The following is a 21331-nucleotide window of genomic DNA, read 5'->3' as shown; positions in this document are numbered from 1 at the left end:
TTTATTGTAGGCTGTAATTTTTAGGAAAAACTCACTGAAATCTGTCCAAACAAGAGTCTAGTAAACATCCCGGGTATGATAAAATTTGAAACACAAAATCATAAATTATAATTTAATAAATAATCATAAAAATAATATAAAAATAATAAAAAATTTAATTCAATAATATAATCAAACCAAATACACTGAAATGTGAAATAGAGCGCCAAGTTCGCACATTGCTGAGCTCAGTCGCAAAATCGTTTTCAGTGTCTGATGACGAATTTCCCCCACGAATCATTATCACTCAATTCTGCAAGTGGTTCTGATTTACTATCGCTGTTCTCTAGCTGGTCTAAACCGCTTTTAACCTAAAGGGACACTTTTTGGACGCCATGGACATTTCTCAGTTTCCAGGCAGAAAGAACAGACAAAATGCAGGCAGGGCGCAGGACAAAGCATTAGGGACAATATGTATGTGAAATTGGTTGAGACAGCAATGTTTTACTATGTAAAATGTAAAAAAAAAAAAAAATGACATTTTTTTAAATTTTTAAATTTCCCGCCGCCTGCGGCGGCGGCGGCGGCGCCCGTACGTCCCGACGTCACAGGGACAGGACACAGAAGCCGGATGCCGGCATCGGCCGGAGGAGATGGCCGGGGACGCTGCAGGGGACACATCGTGGGAGCGCAGGGTAAGGTAAGTGAAGAATACATGCTGGAGCAGTGCCGCAGGGTAAGCCCGAGTGTAGCTCGGGGTTACCGCTTTTGGTACTGAAATGTTACCCCGAGCTACACTCGGGAATACCGCCAAGGAGGTTAAAGAAGGAAGGCAGCAAATGTTGTACATGCTGGTTACAGTGCATTTCTCTCTGAAATTCTGAGGAAAATGGGTCGATCCAGACATTGTTCAGAAGAAAAGCGTACCTTGATTAAAAAGTTGATTGGAGAGGGGAAAACATATAAAGAAGTGCAGAAAATGATAGGCTGCTCAGCTAAATGATCTCAAATGCTTTAAAATGGCAACCAAAACCTGAAAGACGTGGAAGAAAGCGAAAAACTACCATTTGAATGGATAGAAGAATAGCCAAAATGGCAAGGACTCAGCCAACAATCAGCTCCGGGAAGATCAAAGAAGGTCTAAAGTTACCTGTGAGTACTGTTACAATTAGAAGACGCCTATGTGAAGCCAAGCTATCTGGAAGAAGCCCCCGCAAAGTCCCACTGTTGAAAAAAAGACGTGCTGAAGAGGTAACATTTTGCCAAAGAGCACATTGACTGGCCTAAAGAGAAATGGCGCAACATTTTGTGGACTGATGAAAGTAAGATTGTTCTTTTTGGGTCTAGTGGCCGGAGACAATTTGTCAGACGACCCCCAAACACTGAATTCAAGCCACAGTACACTGTGAAGACAGTGAAGCATGGTTGTGCAAGCATCATGATATGGGGATGTTTCTCATACTACGGTGTTGGGCCTATTTATCGCATACCAGGGATCATGGATCAGTTTGAATACATCAGAATACTTGAAGAGGTCCTGCTGCCTTATGCTGAAGAGGAAATGTCCTTGAAATGGGTGTTCCAACAAGGCAACAACCCCAAAAACACCAGTAAACGTGCAACATCTAGGTTCCAGACCAACAAGATTGACGTTATGGAGTGGCCAGCCCAATCCCCGGATCTTAATCCAATAGAAAACTTGTGGGGTGACATCAAAAATGCAGTTTCTGAGGCAAAACCAAGAAATAGAGAAGAACTGTGGAATGTAGTCCAATCATCCTGGGCTGGAATACCTGTTCACAGGTGCCAGAAGTTGGTTGACTCCATGCAACACAGATGTACAGCAGTTCTCAGAAACAGTGCTTATACAACGAAATATTCATTAAGTGATTCAAAGGAAAGCAAAATCTTCAAACATTTTTCAGTTTATATAGTGAATGTTTGAGTTTGTAAAGAAGAATACAAACACTGCTATTTTTTTGAACAGTCTAATATTCACTTTTATTAAATTTTTTTAGAGGAACAACACAAATTTGATGTATTTTTCTTCATGTTTTGCATTTGTGTGTATGGAAATAAAAGCTATTAGAAGGATTTTGAGCTTTATTCACTTTTTTCAACACATTGCTATTATTTTGAACACAACTGTATATATATTGGAGATGTCCAATACCCTGTTAGAAGAGCTGCAGCCATTATAGAAGCGGACTAACACACCTGGATCTACCATACAGAGTACAGCTTCTTGCTTTTGACCTAATCACTCTTTCTCCATTTGCGCTATAGAGTTTTTTATGTTTTTGTACTTTAGACAGAATAAGACAGTATAAATCATCCTAGAGTGTGTAGTTATAACTGAGCTAAGGGGCAGTCCCTAAGGTAGCTCTTCGTTGGCTAATGTTGGAACCCTTTAGTTGGTGCACTAGTGATGATGGATGAATCCTGCAGGTACTAGAAATATAGTTGTGAGCTCCTGTTACTGTGCAGTGTGAACCCATGCTCAAGGGATGCTTGGTTGGCTGTGCTGGGACTACACCTTAGGAAGGGTTGTATATGAAGTTATAGATCTGATTGGAAAAGTAAATAAACAGTAGTCAAGGTTCACAGTAGTCAAGGTTCTCCTCCCAATGGAAAATCTGGCGTTAAAGATAGGTGGGTCAGTGGCCCGCTTGCCAACTCCTCAAGAAATGATGGAATTTTGTGCTGGAAGGGGAACCCCTTGCAAGCAGGTTTTGAGATGGTGATCGTGGTAGTGGTGACTTGCTCGACAGTTCAGCTGGTTTGGAGAGTAGGCAGGTCTCTCGGTTGATGGTGAAACAGCTAATACAGTGGATGTAGAGATCTCACAGTAATCACATTAGTCAGTGGATTGCACAAGAATGCTTCGAACCCTGGCAGCTTGGGCCTGTATACAGCTCCACTCGCAATCAAAACAGGTCCATACTCCAAGAAAGCAGGCTTTTCCCAGCAAGAAAATATATGTCTCCTCTAGGCTCCTCCTGCTGCACAGGCCATAGGGGTTTGTAGTTTGGAGTAGCTGTCGTCCCATAACTTGGCCACTGCCTTGGACTACATCTCCCAGTACCTTTGTATCAAAGTCTTAGAGTAGCTTGGCCTTCCCCCTGCTGGTAGGAGGAGAATGTAGCAACAGCATAACAACTTATTGAGGGGCAGTAAGCAAGATGCATTCTAAGGCAAAGTATGTGTCTCATGCTACTGTGGTCCGGCACTGGGCTACAGATGCTATAGAACTGAACTATGTTTTGTGTCTGCAGAAGAAGTGGATGATCAGCAAAAGGCTTAAATTTCCATCACATGCCACAAACTTTGTGGAACAAGACTAAAAGAAAATAAAGGCTTGGATAAGACAGTTATCACATTAAGCACTTAATCTTGAGCTTTGAAGCTCTCCTTTAAACATAGCTGTTTGTGACCATTGGTGACTGGAATGTGGATCAGCTTCGTACAATTGCATTATCTGGGCAGAGTAAAAGGAGCATGCTCCCTGATGTTAAAGGCCAACTCCAGCCAAAACATTTTTATTTAGTTTGGGTAGATTTGGGGAAGGGTTAGAGTAGTGTTTCCCAAGCTCATTTCTGAAGTACCCCCAACAGGCCATGTTTTGGGAATAGCTGTGATAAACGTCAAGCCATTGGCACTAATTTAAAACACCTGTACAAGGGGAAGGAAATCCTTAAAATATGACCACTTGTGGGCACTTGAGGACCAAGGTTTGGAACTAATGGGTCAGAGCATCTTCCAGGTTTTCATTGCTTTTTGTGTACTTATTGGGGAATTTTCCCTTTTCTTCCTGTGTAGACACAGGAATCTCACCAAACAGGACACAGACAAAACATTTATAGCGAAGCAAGAAAGTGTCGCAACATCTGACAGTGTTTTTATTGTTTTGCGAAAACAAACACAGAGCAGAAGAAGATGTCAGTAGTAGAATGACATTCTAATATGCATAAAAATAATATACACTAACATTATGGTATGTACAAATCTGTATAACAACTTGAAGGTGTCCATTAATCATCCATTGCACAGGAAACATACAAAGAGGAGGTAGCACAGCTCCACAGAAGGCAGCACAGTGCAGCCCAGTGGGAATCCGAAGCTTTGCACCGGCCTAGAAATGCATCGCGTAATTGTTTTGAATGCTGCACGCGTGTCCCTAAGCAGCTGAATGTAGTTCTTTTTCAGCAGAGAGCTGATTCGAATTGCAGCAGTGCTGACTTTGACAGTCAGCCAGTGGTCCTTTTAGAGCTACAATACATGTACAGTATATTTTTTTGTGTTTTTATTGTTGACTGTATCTTTCTGTCATAGTGGCAAACATAGTCCATATTTATTTTATGGATGTCACACAGAAGAAAGGAAAATCCACCCAGAGGTGTCACAGACAGAAATATAAACCTGACAGAAATTGGACATCTTTACCACAGTCTACAGTAACCCTGCTGGTTCCTCTTTTAGTTCCAGTCCATCTTGGCCATCTTGGACATCAGGTTCTTTTTTAATTATCTGACCAAACATAGACATACAACTTTATCTTGTGACTGAAACAATGTTGACAAAACTTTGGCAGCTGAGCTGTGACATATCTTGTTCACCAAGAGTTACATAACAGATTCTATAAACTGAGCAAGATATACTGATGTGGGAAACATCTACAAAGTGAAACACTGTGAACACAACCAAGTCAAGTTAAGGTAATGGCCAGTGAAATGCCATAGTGGAAATGTGTAGGAGCCTGTATGTCATTTTAGCTATGATGTCTGCAGCCTGGCCCACTCCCACTTTATGCGCATCAGTATCAGCCCATCACTGTGATGAGTCTCTTATTTGTCCAGAAGTTAAAAAAGAAGTACGTGTTAAAAAAAAATAAACATTCATACTCAGCTATGTGGATGCAGCATCAATCTGATGCTGCATCTGCCCCCCTGTGCTTCTAAGACTGAGAACTGAGCAATCAAAGACTGCTGATTGCTCAGTTCTCAGGCTTCAGTGAGCAGACAGCAAGTGACTATCAGGTTCTCTGCTCTGTACCTGCAGCGCTCACTGGAGTGCTGGACTGTGTAGGGGGCTGGAGCAGCTGGATCAGCCGCTTATCAGCTCTCTGAGAGGCTGAGCCAGCTGCCAGTCCAGGCATCTGGGTGGATCCCGACTTTAAAGTTGGGATCTCTCCATAGCCTGGAACAGCTGAGTGACAGCAGTCATCAGCGGACTTTAGCCCACTGTCAGCTGAAAATGGGTCAGAAGAGTGCAGAAAAAAATTGCATTCCTGTGATTCCCAAGAGAAGTATAGTCCAAATAGCTCTGGCTATACTTCTTCTTTAAGCACAGAAGGTAGAAGCTACAGTCAAAATTTTTATACCAAGGTGTCGTTGATTTTGGGGCTCCTGGGGTGCCTAGTAGCAAAACTAACTTGAAGTGCAGACACCTAGCAATGTCTGATGTGGTATGGCAGTAGATCTTTAATTTTAACTTTGGTTTCTCTTTAAGGAGTTATAGGATCTGTGCCCAAAAAGGGCAGACAGAGGGCATAGAATAGTCACATGTAAATGAAGGAATCCTAGCCTCTAAACCTTAAACCCTTTGTTATGACAGATCTTGTTAAAATCTGGTTCTAATTTCTAATGAATATCTGCCTGCACAATACAGACAGAGTTAATTATGGCAAATACGGCTGCCCAACCCCATCACAAAGAATACCATGTAGCAGTTTTGCAGGTCCAGAATAGAGTATCTAAAATAGTAACCTGCAATTTTATTTTTTATTTTAAGTTATGCTATGTGAATGGGAACATGTTACCAGTATAAAGTAGATGTTATTCCAATTTGGCTGCAAAAGTGGAAAGACACTTTAGGGTAGCAGCGAGTGGGTGGAATCACATCTGGCAGTGGGGAACAAGATTGTATGTGTTGGATGCTAAGATTCTTCCAGAAAGCCTTTAACTCTACACACCCAATGGTTTACATTCAGCTCATCTAAATACAGCACTTGACAGCAAGCACAACATTAGCACAGCCTGCATTGGTGAATGGGCAGAAGGACCCCGCACAAAGTATACAGGGTGCACTCAAGTAGGGCAGACAATTAACCACTTTCCAACCACGCTATAGCCGATATATGGAAACAGCGTGACTCTCCAGTTCTTGAAATGTGTCTCTGGACATCCTCCTAGAAACACTCCTCTCACATGCCCTCTGGGGTGTGCATTGGGAGCTCTCTGTGACTGCAGTGTCCCTCAGACACAGTGCACGACAAATCGAGACATGGTCTCTCTGATTGGCTCTCCTGATCATGTGATGACTGTATCCAATCACAGCCATCACATAATGTAAACAGAGGCACATGCCTTTTTATCAGCTCTCCTTCTGAGAGATCAGTGAGTAGAGGGAGAGTGGATCACTGCAGCCATTCAGGGATCTGTGTGTAGCTGCTGATTTTACCATGCAGTTACGCACAGATCCCACACAATGCATCTGTTACCAGTGCACCAAGGACCATCTGTCAGTGTCCAAGTGCACATCAACATCTGTACCAATGTCCCATCAACATCTATCATAGTGTCCCTGTGCACAAAAACATCTCACAGTGTACCAGTGCACATCAACATCTGCAACAGTGTCCCATTGCAACATCAACATCTGTCAGTATCCCACTGCAACATCAACATCTGTCAGTGTCCCATTACATCAACATCTGTCGGTGTCCTTTGTGGACTGTCAGCATCTGTCAGTGTCCCTAGTGGACCATCAACATCTGTCGGTGCCCCCAGAAGACCATCAACTTCTGTCACAGTGTACCAGGGCACAAAAACACCTGTCAGTTTACCAGCATACCATTAACATCTGTCACAGCGTACCAGGGCACAAAAACAACTGTCACAGTGTAACCAGTGTCCATTCAACATGTCACAGTGTACCCGTGCACAGAAACATTTGTCACATTGTACCAGTACCAATCAACATCTGCAATAGTGTCCCATTGCAACATTAACATCCATCAGTGCCCCTAGTGGACCGTCAACATCTGTGTGTATCCCCAGTGGACCATTAGCATCTTTCACAGTGTACCAGAGCACAAAAATGACTGTTAGTGTACCACTGCCCCATCAACATCTGTCACAGTGTACCATTGCACAAAAACATCTGTCACAGTGTACCAGGGTCCCTTAAATATATGTCACAGTTTGCAGTGCAACATGAATATCTGTCAGTGTCCAACTGCAACATCAACATCTGTCAGTGCCCCAGGAGGCCACCACCATCTGTCAGTGTCCCTAGTGGATCATCAACGCGATTGTCAGTGTCCCAGTGGACCATCAACATCTGTCACAGTGCCCCAGGCCAGGTACTAGTACTGGGGTGTTATGTCCGCCACTAAGAATTAGGGCCCATACCTAAGGATGCCTGTGCTGTGTAATAGAAATTGACAACTTTGTGTAAAAAAAATACATTTTCACATTTCTTAAATGCTTGTGACAAAAAAATTACTTGTTCAAAAGACTCATTATGTATCATATAAAATACGTTGGGGCTTTTGCTTTCCATACGTGATCATTTTGTGGATGTTTCCTTTGTCTGGGTGCTCCAGGGCCTCCAAAAATGTTATAGGTAGTCCGGAATTTGGATGTGTAATGTATGCCCCTATAAAGTCTGAAGATGCTCCTTGGATGTTGGGCCTCTTTATGTGCCTAGTCAGGTAGTATCGCCATACTAAGAAGGAGCAGCATAATGTATTTTGGGGTGTATTTCTTACTATGTCCATGCCATGTGTTAGAAATATCTTATAAATTGACAACTTTGTGTAAAAAAAGTTTTCATTTTCTGTCCACATTTTTCCAAAAAGCTGTGGCAAAAATGACATGTTCAAAAGACTCATTATGCCTCATAGAAAATACACTGGGGTTTTTGACATCCAAAATGTGGTAATTTTTGTAGCTGTTTCCATTGTCCTAGTGCTCCAGGGCCTTTAAAAGTGTGATAGGTAGATACAGTAGTAGGAAATTAGATGCATAATTTATGCTCCTTGAAAGCCCAAAGGCGCTTTTTGGATTTTGGGTCCCTCTATGTGGCCAGGCTGTGAAAAAAAAATCCCACACCTGTGGTATCCCCTCACTTGGGAGGAGTAGCTGAATGTGTTTTGAGGTGTAATTGCAAGTATGCCTATGACGTGTGAGAAATAAGTTGTTAAAATGAAAATTTTGTGGAAAAAGAACAAATTTTATTAAATATTTTTATTTTTTTAAAGAATTGTGGGAAAAAATACAACTTAAAAAAATTCACCATGTCTCTTACTAAATCCCTTGGAATGTCTACTTTCTAAAAACGGGTCATTTGCAGGAAGCAGGAAGAGGGCAAAGGACTAGTCATCAGTCTAGGGGTGCCAATATTTTTGGCCATGTCACTGCCACAGGGAAGACATATAATATTAAAGATTTTATTACATGTACTACAGAAGGTGTCATATACATGCTGGGGTGTGCTTGTTGCATCCAGTATGTGGGACTCAACTCTAAACCTTTGTATATTAGAATATGGAAGTATATGAATAATATTCATAAAGGAAAGAAAGAACATAGTGTTGCTATACATTTTAGAGATTTTTATAGTAAGGATCCCAAGGGATTGATGTTTTGGGGAGTGCAGGGGCATTGGAGGGGTAATTTTATGAGGCATTTGGGCCAAAGGGAATCCTATTGGATTTTTTAAACCAAGGTTCTGACCCCTAGGGGTTTTCATGTGGATTTTTATTTGAATTGTTTTATTTCAAATAGTTAAGTATAGTATTCTATGTTCATATATTTTATTGTATTTTATTTTATATTATTCATTTATTTTATATTTCACTTGCTTTTAAGTATTTATATTAATGTAATAACATTTATAAGGTGGATGTAGGATGAAGATATTTATAATTTACATAATTTGTAAATCTTGCTCTATATTGGTGGTTGTATATTGCGATACCCGGAAGTGGTCTATTTCTTAAGTCTGGGGACAGTAAGATAGTGTTTCAGTAGTAATATTGCTAGGCTGGTATGGATACCAGTGTCTTCTGGGTTGAACGCATTTCCGGTTCTGGTAAGTGACTTCCATTCCGGGGATGACGTACTTCTGTTCCGGCGTCAGTTGCCTCCCTTCCGGATATTGCACTGTGTCCCCATGTGGATCTTTTGGAGACTATTTAAGGCTCGGCACTATCGACTCCCCCACCTACTGAAGAAGCACGTGTCTAGGGACGAGGAGCCGATTTTTGTCAGGATTGTTTTCTGCCATCTTGCTAGCAGACTGGTGAGCATCTGAGTATTGGAGTTATATGCTGTTTTTACATAAGAATTATGTAATTGTGATTTTAACATTGGGGAAATAAAAGTTTCAAACAGAGAGCACTATATTTTTTGGCCTTTTTATTACATGGTCACATATCCATCAATCTCTGAGCATTATCAGAGGAGAAGAGGGATATCACCTGGATAAGAAGTGGATTCCGGGACCAGAAGGGCTGCTTTATTTTGAATGGGATGAGCTCTAAATGATATATTGGAGGTGAGCAGGTTTTTTACCTGGTGTGCTGGAGGTGCACTGATTGTGTAAGGAAGAAGTCAAGACATGTAAGTCACATGTGGATGCGCATGTATTGCGAAGATGTATATGGACGTTCATATTTTGGACTTTGGTTATATTATAATTTTTTTGCACTAAATAAGTTTATATGGTGTTTTAGGGTAGATGTGTTTATGTTTCGCTGCACTTTCCATTTTATTAGTCTATGTTAGGGTGATGTGAAATTCACTTACAAGTGTTCAGCTTGCATTATCACATTGAGGTTTAGATTTATTCAGTCACATTTATTCACGGTTATCTGTATTAGTATATGTTGTATACGTAGTTGTGCTGATTACATATTTGGGGTTTTATCAAAAAGCCAAATCTGACACATTCCACGCAAAACCCCAAAAACGGACTGGTAAAATTTATTGGCACCTTCTCAAATTTGTAAGAAATAATTGCATTCCAAGTTTGTGACGCTCCTGTAATTTGTAATTCAACTCACCTGTATCAATAACAGGTGCTGACAATATAGAAATAACACCGGCAACCAGCTAAAGTGGTGAAAAATTGACTTCACTTTTCTCTTGTGTGTCTTTGTGTGCCGCATGGAGAGGAGAAAGAGCAGCAAATAATAGTTTGAGGATTTGAAAACAAAAATTTTGGAAAAGCAAGGATAATTTCAAGGTTATAAGATATTAATGTTCCTTTGTCCACTGTGCACAACATTGTCTAGAAGTTTACAGTCGATGGCACTGTAGCTAATCTCCCTGGACGTGGACGAAAGAGAAAAATTGCTAAAAAATTTCAACGAAGGCTTGTTTCGAATGGTGGCTATGGAACCTCAATCAACTTCCAGACAAATTCAAGCTGACCTTCAGGCACAGGGTACAACTGTGTCAGCTCACACTATATGTCGCCATCTGAATGAAAAGGGACGCTATGATAGGAGACCCAGGAGGACCCCACTGCTCACACAGAAACATAAAAAAGCCAGATTAGGGTTTGCCAAAACTTACCTGATGAAGCCAAAATCCTTTTAGGAGAATGTGCTGTGGACAGATGAAACAAAATTACAGCTTTTTGGTAAAGCCCATCATTCTACAGTTTTCAGAAAATGAAATGAGGTCTTTAAAGAAAAGAATCCAGTCCCTACAGTCAAACATGGTGGAGGTTCACTGATGTTTTGTGATTGCTTTGCTGCTCCAGGCACTGGATGTCTTGACTGTGTGCATGGTATGAAATCTAAAGACTACCAAAGAATTCTGGGGTGCAATGTAGAGCCCGGTGTTAAAAAGTTGCGTCTCTGTCAAAGGTCATGGGTCTTACAGCAGGACAATGACCCATAGCACACATCAAAAAGCATCCATAAATGCTTTCAGACAAAGCGCTGGAGAGGACTGAACTGGCCAGAAACGAGTCCAGATCGCAATCCATACAGCACCTGTCGAAGGAACAGCAGTTTGGAAAAGGAACCCTTTTGAGAGAGACCATGAGAGACCTGAAGCAGTTGGCGAAAGAAGAGTGGTCCAAAATTCCCATAGAGAGGTGTATGAAACTCATTGATGGTTAGACGAAGAGACTGATTTCAGTTTTTTCCAGGGGGTGAGCTACTAAATATTAAACTAAGGGTGCCAAAAATTTTGTCCAGTCCATTTTTGGGGTTTTGTGTGGAATGTGTCAGATTTGGCTTTTTGATTCTCCGCTTTTTTTGTGTCATATCAATACAAACGAAAGAAATAAAAATGAGAATGCCTAAACATTTATAATTACAACAATTTTCTGGGCAAAGTGGTGCATCATCTGACAGAAATGCAGGGGTGCCAATATGTTTGGCCATGACTGTATATAATGAACTCTCTTTTGGTTTCTAGTATTAATTGACTGTGGAGTCATAGTCACACTGTCAGTGAGAAGTGATATAATAAGAGCTTGAATCTCATTGGCTGCTCCTAAAGGAACATTGTTGTTGTGTTATGGCCAGCAGTGTGCTAGGGTACATGTGCTACATGTGGCAAGTCATGTGGCTGGGGAGCATGTGGACTCTTTAATCTATTCGTGCTCAGCATAGGTTGGCCTGCTTAGTGGGTACAGGAGCCTCCTCTGAGCAGCAATGCTGACCCACTCCTAGGAGGCCCCAGACTGGCCTAACCATCACCAGCATTAGTATGCTTAATACCTTCCTCCGGCCTTAGGGCAATAGACCCCAATAGCAGCCTCACCCAGCGCAGGTTTCATCCCGAGAATATGTTCCCATTTGGGCTTAGGAGAAGGAAAAAATTCACACAATGGAATTATATTAACTTTTCTACTGAAATGCAGTTGATTTACATTAATAAATCCTTTCAGTCATCCAAATGGTGATGGTACATTCCTTAATTGCAAACAGATAGAGAACAGCAGGGAGTGGAGATGAGTCAAGGAAGCAAGGGATGTGAGCAGATCCATCAGTCTGGGGTGGTAGAAGATCAAGATCAAGTCTTTTTGTAGCTGTCAAGGTATGACCAGAGGTGTGTGGACTGACACAGGGAAACGCAGGCTTCAGGAGTGATTTATAAGAATATAATTTATTAGGAACTACACAAGTATACAACGCACAGTACAAACAAACCAAACCTCCAACTAATGTCAGTATGTTCAGGAACACAGACAGGCGTGGTCAGGCAGGCCGGGTCAGGAACAATCAGGCAGACAAGGTACAAACAGAGCAGGCAGGAGAAAGGTCAGGAATAGCCGAGGTCAGTGCAGGCGGAGTTCGATCAGTGTCAGAGTCAAGCAGGGGAAACAGGCAGGCAGGCAGACGATAGGACCAGGTACAGGGGCTCATGAGAAACCAACACCAAGGCACTGACTGCAGGCCTGGCCATTGCTTAAATACACCTCCTGCAATCAGCCTCAGGTGATTGCTTGATTGCAGGAGTGAGATTCTGGCTGCTGAGAGCACCCGCTGGCCAGCACTGGTACTGTAGTGGATTGTGATAGACAGTCCACGTTTTATTAGATGATCAGTAAAATGACAATTTTATAGTCTTGCTACATTCTGTTTCTTGCTCTTTAAATTCCTTACTCTCTTAAGTAAACAATCAGATATAAGTTGACAGAACAATGATGATAATTAAGATGGCGCCTTCATCCGGAGTCTCACCCTTGGTGACTCATTAGGAGAAAAGTATCTTTTAATGTAAACAACCCCCATAAAAGGGAATGAGTCTCTTTGGGGACAATGATTGGAAGATATCAACACGGATGGACGAACACGCAGAAACCCAGTGGACTTTTCACCCAATCAATGTATATGCTTTGCCTGCATCATATGCCCTATAAATGATACTGTTAGTTCCTCAATAAAACAGAATTTTAGGAAGTTGGCAAACTGCGAAGTGTCAGTGTCTTACTTCCACGTGCACGTATTCTCATATTAATTTGGCTCACTGGTAGATCACGGTAAATGGTCTGTAAGTGACCGGAGTCCAAGACATTTGGCGCCCAACGTGGGGCCCGGGTTCTGAACACCGGCTCAGCCCGACCCAGAGTGGATGAGGGGGACCGTGGAGCATTCCAGACGCGGAGACTGATCACCTCCAAAAGCGGTAAGTGAATTTTTATGTCTAATAATTCCTTACCTGCGTAGTCTGGAATTGCTCAGCGGGACTACTCACCCGTCTGGCTGTCCGTTGATCAGCAAAGTGACAGGTATACTTGCCCGGGGCTCCTTTGAACCCACCTGTCAGTGTAACGTCATCTACCAGTGTGATATGTCTTGTCTTTTGTGTTGTCTGTGTGTACCAGTGTGATTGGTTGGGTTGTTGTTGATGCGCCTGTGAGGGAGGGGAGAATTACGGCAAAATATTCCTCGTCAGGAGTGGATAGGATACACTCTGATTTGAGAGAGGGTGCCGGGCACTCGCAGTCGTGGTGATGGTGACTGTCGAGGGGAAACTCGTAGTCGCAGTAATGGTGACTCGAGGGAAAAAATAACCACAGCCAGGGATTGGCTTGTGGGGGAAAAAGAAAACTAAAAAAAAAAAAAAAAAAAACATTTTACTCCCGACAGGCGTGTCTGAAATACTATGTCATGATCACACTGTGTATGTGGATTAATGTTTGGTGTACACCGCGAAAGAGTGAGGATTGGTGCAAAGAAGTACAGTGACAATCGTAGCTCCTGATATATTGGTTTACAGGGTTAATGTACATTATTCTCAGTGTAGCTGAAAAATAGGGAAGTTACTGGAGGAGAAGCAGGGGGGGCAAGTGCTGCGCTTAAACGTCTCACGACACAGCACTTTCAGAACAAGAGAGAGTGACGGCTTTGGGGACCACCTTAGGGTCCCCGGGAGGGAAGTAAAACAAAATGGGACAGAAACTTATAAAGCCAGAGAACAGTTTGTTTGCTTGTGAACTGGTGGAGGAGAGAGAGGGACCAGAGTATGTAAAAAAGTTAAAACAGTTAAACAAGCTGGGTGGAACATGTAAGAAAGGTGCGAGGCATGTGGAAATACAGGAAGGCCCCACCCCGAGAGTCCAGATTTTTGCATACCGTGTAGTCAGAACCTCCGGATATGTAAGGGGTGTTCAGTTAAGAATCCGGGGTGGGAGGAGATTTGCAAGGGATGTGACCGGAAGCTGACTATGCAACATCCGATGCTTCCAACTCAGTCACCTCCATTTCCGCCTCCGGCCCCGCCCCTTCCGCTTCCGCTTCCGCCCTCTTCAAAGATGGCGGCGCCCAGTGAGGCCACCGGAAGCCATGTTGACTCTGGGCTTAGTACACCGATACACCATACACACCTCATACCAGCTACCACCTTGTGCCCAGTGCTTACTGTCTCTGGCTCCCAACCACCTTCGGCCCTCCACACACCCCTAATGCCTGTAGTACCACCACCACCAAAACAAACAGAGGCTTCAGACCAAGTTGAACTGAAGACACCCACAGAATGGCCGGGCTGGAATTTTACAGATGTGGTGACCCCTACCTCTCTGCCAGACAGAAGAGGATGGGCTCAAGAAGTGACAGCGGCCACGGAGGATCGCCAGGTCACACAGGCAGATGATGCCGGCTCCATCTGCCCCCCAACGGGACCGCCCACCCCTGGAGGGCCGCAGTCCAGATCCGGAGAAACACCCGATGCCTTTTTACCGGCGCATAGCCCAGATCCACAAGACCTATTCCACAGCCTGGAGGGATTTGGTCAGTCTGTGTGAGATCAAGGCTGGGGATGCATATTGGCCGATAATGGAAAAGGATCTCACCAGAGTAAAGCCAAATGAGGACACCACTTATGCCTCGGGAATTTCTTTCTGTGACCAGTTGCAGCAGTGGGCCAGAGAGAGACTGGCGGACCAGGCAACCACATTGCAGGACATTACCCAAGACAAGACTGAGTCGGTGGAAAAGTTCCATACCAGACTAACACAGGTGTTTACAGACCTGGGATTCAGTGTCCATAACAAGGTACATACTCAAATGCTGGCCTCTGCATTTGTATCAGGACTAAAGGAGTCTGTTCGCAAGGGTTTGATCACTGCCCGTCCAGAGTACCGTACCCTCCACCTGGATATACTGCTATTGGTGGCAAAAGGTCTAGAGACCGCCCAGGTGGCCCGGAAGCCGACACCACTCATGTTGTCGGCTGGAGAGCAGGTCTCCAGAAGAAACCCACTTATCTGCTTCAACTGTGGAAAACCAGGACATTTCAGAAGGGAATGCAGAGCTCCCAGACGTTCACGACGACCCAATGACTACAACTCAGGGTGGGAAGAGTCTGCAATGCTACCACCTCCACCGCTTCCAGGACCCCCACGCACAGGTCCTACCCAAGAACATCTAAACCTTCTCCAATAGGACAGGGGCAAACCTGTGTCCACTCCCCTTATGACAGTTTCTTCTCATGGATATTGTGCTAGTGGGCCCCTAGCAAAGGTCACTGTCCCCATCGAGGGACATCCTACACAATTCTTAGTGGACACAGGTGCAGCCAGAAGCGTTTTGCGGAGAGAAGATTTACCCAATGAAACATACCTCTCAAACATTGATGTTTCCTGCGTTGGAGTAGACGGCTGCCCACAACGCAGTTGGCTTACAAAACCTCTACATATCGGCACCTTACCCAATCTTCTGTCTCGTTTTGTGGTGTCAAATACTTGCCCGTTGAATCTGCTGGGAGCTGATGTCTTGTCCAGGTTGCAAGCAACTATATCCTACCAACCAGATGGCACCATTCAGCTCTCCACCCCCTTGGGAGAGGAATACACCTCGGCTCTATGTTCATTACCACTGATGATGTCTCTACAGGAAGTTTCAGGCCACCCCTTGCCAGACCATGTAGAACAGGCCTTACAGGAGCTGCCACTCACTCTTTGGTCCACCGGGCCTGAGGATATTGGCCATCTGAAAGTTGCTCCAGTGTTAGTCCAGCTTAAGCCTGGAGCACCATTGCCACGGAAGCCTCAATACCCTCTGAAGCAAGCCCAGATGGACGCCATCTCCAAACAAGTCAATATACTTCTGGAAAATGGGGCATTAATTCCCTGTGTGTCCCCATGCAATACACCCCTTTTCCCAGTGAAGAAAAAAACTCCAAAAGGTGAGCCCACCAAATATCGCATGGTTCAAGATCTGAGAGCAGTCAATGAGGCAACTATTTTGGAAACCCCCATTGTACCAAACCCCCACACCCTGCTTGCAGGGGTACCTCCCACAGCCCAAGTGTTCACAGTTATTGACTTGGCAAATGCCTTCTTCAGTGTTCCGCTGGACCCCTCCTGCATGTATCTCTTCGCCTTTACCCATGCTGGCTGACAGTATACCTGGAGAGTTATGCCCCAAGGGGCCCAAAATTCGCCAAGCCAATTTACAAAGGCCATGACAACTATCCTCAGCACCTGGCAACAGTCACACCCGGAAGTCATAGTGCTCCAATATGTGGATGACTTGCTCCTATGTGCCACCAACCATTCTGAAGGAAAAATCGCCTCTCTGAGCCTCCTCCACCACCTGGCTGAACAGGGCTGCAAGGTTTCTAAGGACAAGTTACAGTGGTGCCAAACTTCTGTCATTTTCTTGGGACATTGCATTTCCCAAGCCACTCGTCACCTCACACCGGATAGAGTACGGGCTATCCAGAATGTCCCAATACCTCAGGGACCAAAAACCCTGCATGCTTTTCTAGGGTTGGTTTCCTATTGTCGTTCCTGGATCCCAGAAGCTTCCATCTTGATGCAGTCCCTTTATGATGCCCTGAAATCTGAACCCTTTTCCCTGACAGAAGAAGCTGTACTTGATTTCCATCGCCTGAAAAAAGCCATCTCCACTGCACCTGTATTAGGTCTACCAGATTATGATGAGCCCTTCAAACTTTTTGTGGCTGAGAGACAGGGTCATGCAACAGGAGTTCTGGCACAACGCCATGGGGGTCGCCTCCGGCCTCTGGGTTATTACTCCTGCAGGCTAGACCCGGTTGCACGAGGTGGTCCCTCCTGTCTGAGGGCTGTTTTTGCTGCTCATCTTCTTCTGGATAAAACGGCAGATTTGGTCTTAGGACATCCACTCACACTTCTGGCCCCCCATGACATTACCGCAATACTGAACCAAACCCAACCAAAACATCTATCTGCCGCCAGGCATCTGCGACTGCAAGGCTCCCTTCTTTTACCTGATCATGTCACCCTGGTCAGATGCACCCAGATAAACCCTGCAACTCTTCTCCCTCTTCCAGGGGGGGGGGGTAGACGAAGCAGAAGAAGACACCAAAGACGTGGCACCAGAGGATGTGGTACATGACTGTTTGGAACTTATGCAGGCAGAAACTACACACCTACCAACAGTCCATGATATGCCCCTATCAAATCCTGACTTAATACTTTTTGTGGATGGATCCCGCTTTGCAGATAATGCTGGCACCTACCACACTGGATATGCTGTGACTACCGACACAATGGTACTGCAAGCTAGACCTCTTCCACCTTTTATGTCTGCACAAGAGACTGAACTAAGGGCCCTCACCAAAGCCTGTGAATTAACAAAAGGAAAGACAGCTAACATTTACACGGACTCCAGATATGCACTGGGGGTTGCACTTGATTTTGGCCTAATCTGGAAAATGAGGGGCTTTCTCACGGCAGCTGGGACTCCTGTAAAGCATGGAAAGGCGATCAACCACCTTATGGAAGCACTTTTACTACCAGCCCAAGTGGCCATACTGAAGGTGAAGGCCCATGGTAAATTGACCACTATGGAAGCAAAAGGAAATCATCTGGCAGACATGGCTGCTAAGCAAGCTGCGGTCAGGGAGCAGGAAGAGGATGAAGAGATGTGCAGTGAGGTGATGCCTGTGCTAATTCATCAGCCCAAGGACAACCAACTCCAGGAAGCCCAGGATAATGCTTCAGAAGAAGAAAGGAAGGAATGGATGCAGAAAGGAGCAGTTGAGGACAAAGGATTGTGGGTGGTGGGGAAGAAGGTTTTGCTTCCCAGATCCTTATATCCGGCAACAGTGCAGTGGGCACATGGAGCGTCACACCTGTCCAAGATGCTAATGAACTCTTTGATCAGTAAATACTATGTGGCACCCGGAATTACGGCTTACACAGACAGATTCTGTAAGTCTTGTGTTGTATGTGCCAAGTGCAATCCTGGAAGACCTGAGAAACCTCCAAGCAAGCATCTGGCCAGGGCACTATATCCATTTCAGAGGATCCAGATAGATCATATCCAGATGCCAAAAAGTGGACGATTTGAATATGCCCTAGTGGTGGTGGATATGTTCTCAGGATGGCCAGAGGCATTCGCAGTAACCAACCAGACGGCAAGAACCACTGCCAAGAAGCTGCTCACGGAGATAGTCTGCAGATATGGAGTGCCCGAGGTGGTTGAAAGCGATCAGGGACCGGCTTTTACTGCCAATGTCACAAAAGAGATCTGGGAGGCTCTAAAGGTTCACACATGCGTTTCACACACCCTATCATCCCCAGAGTAGTGGGAAGGTAGAGCGCCTAAATGGGGTCCTGAAGTCAAGAATGTTAAAAATGGCCCAAGAGGTAGGCATGGGATGGCCGGACAGCTTGCCTATTGCTCTTTTCAGCGTTAGATACACACCAAGGGGAAGTCATGGGTTGTCTCCCTATGAGATTTTGTTTGGGTCCGCCCCTAGACTGGGTACCTACTATCCTCAGCAATACAGTTGCAGTTTGACTCATTGACAAAGTATGTGATATCTTTGACACGTGTGTTGACTAATATCCATGTGCAAGTATTCTCCTCCATTCCAGATCCTGAGGTGGACATAGGAACACACACTTTACAACCTGGAGACTGGGTCTTGGTCAAGAAGTTTCTGCGAAAACATACATTGGAACCCAGATATGACGGTCCTTTCCAGGTGCTCCTGGTGACTGCCACTTCAGTGAAGTTGGAGGGAAAGTCCACCTGGATACACGCCTCACATTGCAAGAAGGTTCCAGCTCCAGAGGATGAGGCCCTGTCCATGTCACCCACACCACAATGATTGTGTTGCATATCCTTTTTTGGTGGAAATGGGAGGGGGCCAACAGGTGGCCATCACTCACAAGGGTGACTCCACCCAGTTTTGGTATAACTCATCCAACACACAAGTAGCAACATTTTTCTTCAATCATAGCCTGTGCAAGAACACACCTGTCCCCATTGCCTCCACAATATATATATGTGTTACAGATAATTCTTGGGGAGCAGATTGTGGCTACTGGGGATCAATGGGATGGAACACGAGACCGGTTTGGGGGTATAAGCCACAAAGTGCAGTAGAGCGGAAAGACCAGTATGGAAAATCTCTAATTTCCCGAATGACACTCACTTACCACCCCTAAGGTAGATAGGTGATCCACAAAAATGAACAAGCAATTCACTGTAGCCATCCCCCTTACTCTGACCATAGAGAGTCCGGGAGATCAGGGAACTTACCTTCTAGGGGTGTTATACCCCAGAGGTGGCACAATCCACCATTGTGAGTTCCAACTGAAAGCTATATACCTTTCAAAAGAGTGGTTGGCCCCCCTTAATCATTCTCTCCCTTCTCCCAATCCCCACGCCTCCATGTTATAATGCCATTGCACATCCTCTCAGATCCATTACTTAAGGGGCCTCCCAAACCCCCCCATGCAACCAAGCACAAACGAAGTGCCCCGCAAGGGAGTTTTGACCCCCATGTCTATATAGATGCGATAGGAGTCCCAAGGGGGGTACCCGATGAATTCAAGGCCAGAGACCAGGTGGCCGTGGGATTTGAATCCCTATTCCTCTTCATCACTGAGAACAAGAATGTAGATTGGATAAACTACATCTACTATAATCAACAACGGTTTGTAAACTACACACGAGATGCCTTAAAGGGGATAGCAGAGCAGTTGGAGGCTACTTCTAACATGGTCTTTCAAAATCGTATGACACTCGATATGTTATTAGCTGAAAAAGGGGGGGGGCCTGTAAAATGATACCAAAGACCATGACCTGCTGTACGTATATCCCAGATAACACAGGCCCAAATGGGAAGGTGACACTGGCCATCAAGAGGTTGGAGGACCTGTCAAATGAGCTTAAGGAAAACTCAGGTATTACACATCCCTGGGATCAGTGGTTTGGATGGCTGAGTGGCTGGCAGAAAGCCCTCGCCCAAGCAGGGGTGGTTATCCTGGGTATTATCATTCTAATGGCAATAGTCTCCTGCTGTGTGATCCCTTGCATTAAGAGGCTAATAGGAAAAGCTGTGAACAAGATCTCCCCTACATTCCTGAACTATAACAATGTTGAACTCCCCCGTGAAGAAAGGGAATCCTATACTCCCTTACAGACCATGGCCCCTGATCATCATATTTCAGACTTATAAAAAAAAAGGGAATGCTACAAATTTCCCCCCCCAACAGACAACTATAAGCAGGGAAAGACAGTGCCTGACTGTGGCCTTCTCAGGACGTATCGAGACTCTAGGGATGGATTAGCCACTCAGGGGCTCTATATGCGTCTTAAAAGAGTTCCAGAGGGAGGGCCACCAGGCAGTTAGGACATCAGAAGACATAGGGACAGTCAGGAATAAAATAGCCATTTTAAGGGGGGATTGTAGTGGATTGTGATAGACAGTCCACGTTTTATTAGATGATCAGTAAAATGACAATTTTATAGTCTTGCTACATTCTGTTTCTTGCTCTTTAAATTCCTTACTCTCTTAAGTAAACAATCAGATATAAGTTGACAGAACAATGATGATAATTAAGGTGGCGCCTTCATCCGGAGTCTCACCCTTGGTGACTCATTAGGAGAAAAGTATCTTTTAATGTAAACAACCCCCATAAAAGGGAATGAGTCTCTTTGGGGACAATGATTGGAAGATATCAACACGGATGGACGAACACGCAGAAACCCAGTGGACTTTTCACCCAATCAATGTATATGCTTTGCCTGCATCATATGCCCTATAAATGATACTGTTAGTTCCTCAATAAAACAGAATTTTAGGAAGTTGGCAAACTGCGAAGTGTCAGTGTCTTACTTCCACGTGCACGTATTCTCATATTAATTTGGCTCACTGGTAGATCACGGTAAATGGTCTGTAAGTGACCGGAGTCCAAGACAGTACTGCAGCCCACAAGGCAGGTGAGCCCCAGTACCACCTGTGCTGAGCCCATTCCTGACAGTAGCCCTAGACCAGTGGTCTCCAAACTGTGGCCCGGGGGCCAGATGCGTCCCTTTGCTTACTTTTATCTGGTCCTTCAGATACTGTTACTTCCACTTATAAGATGCACTATTCCTTCC

The sequence above is a fragment of the Staurois parvus genome, unplaced genomic scaffold (assembly GCF_062004578.1).
Source record: "Staurois parvus isolate SC_StPar_1 unplaced genomic scaffold, SC_StPar_1.0 ptg000388l, whole genome shotgun sequence".
NCBI lineage: Eukaryota > Metazoa > Chordata > Amphibia > Anura > Ranidae > Staurois > Staurois parvus.
The sequence above is the reverse complement of the archived record's forward strand: the minus strand, read 5'-3'. Positions refer to the sequence as shown.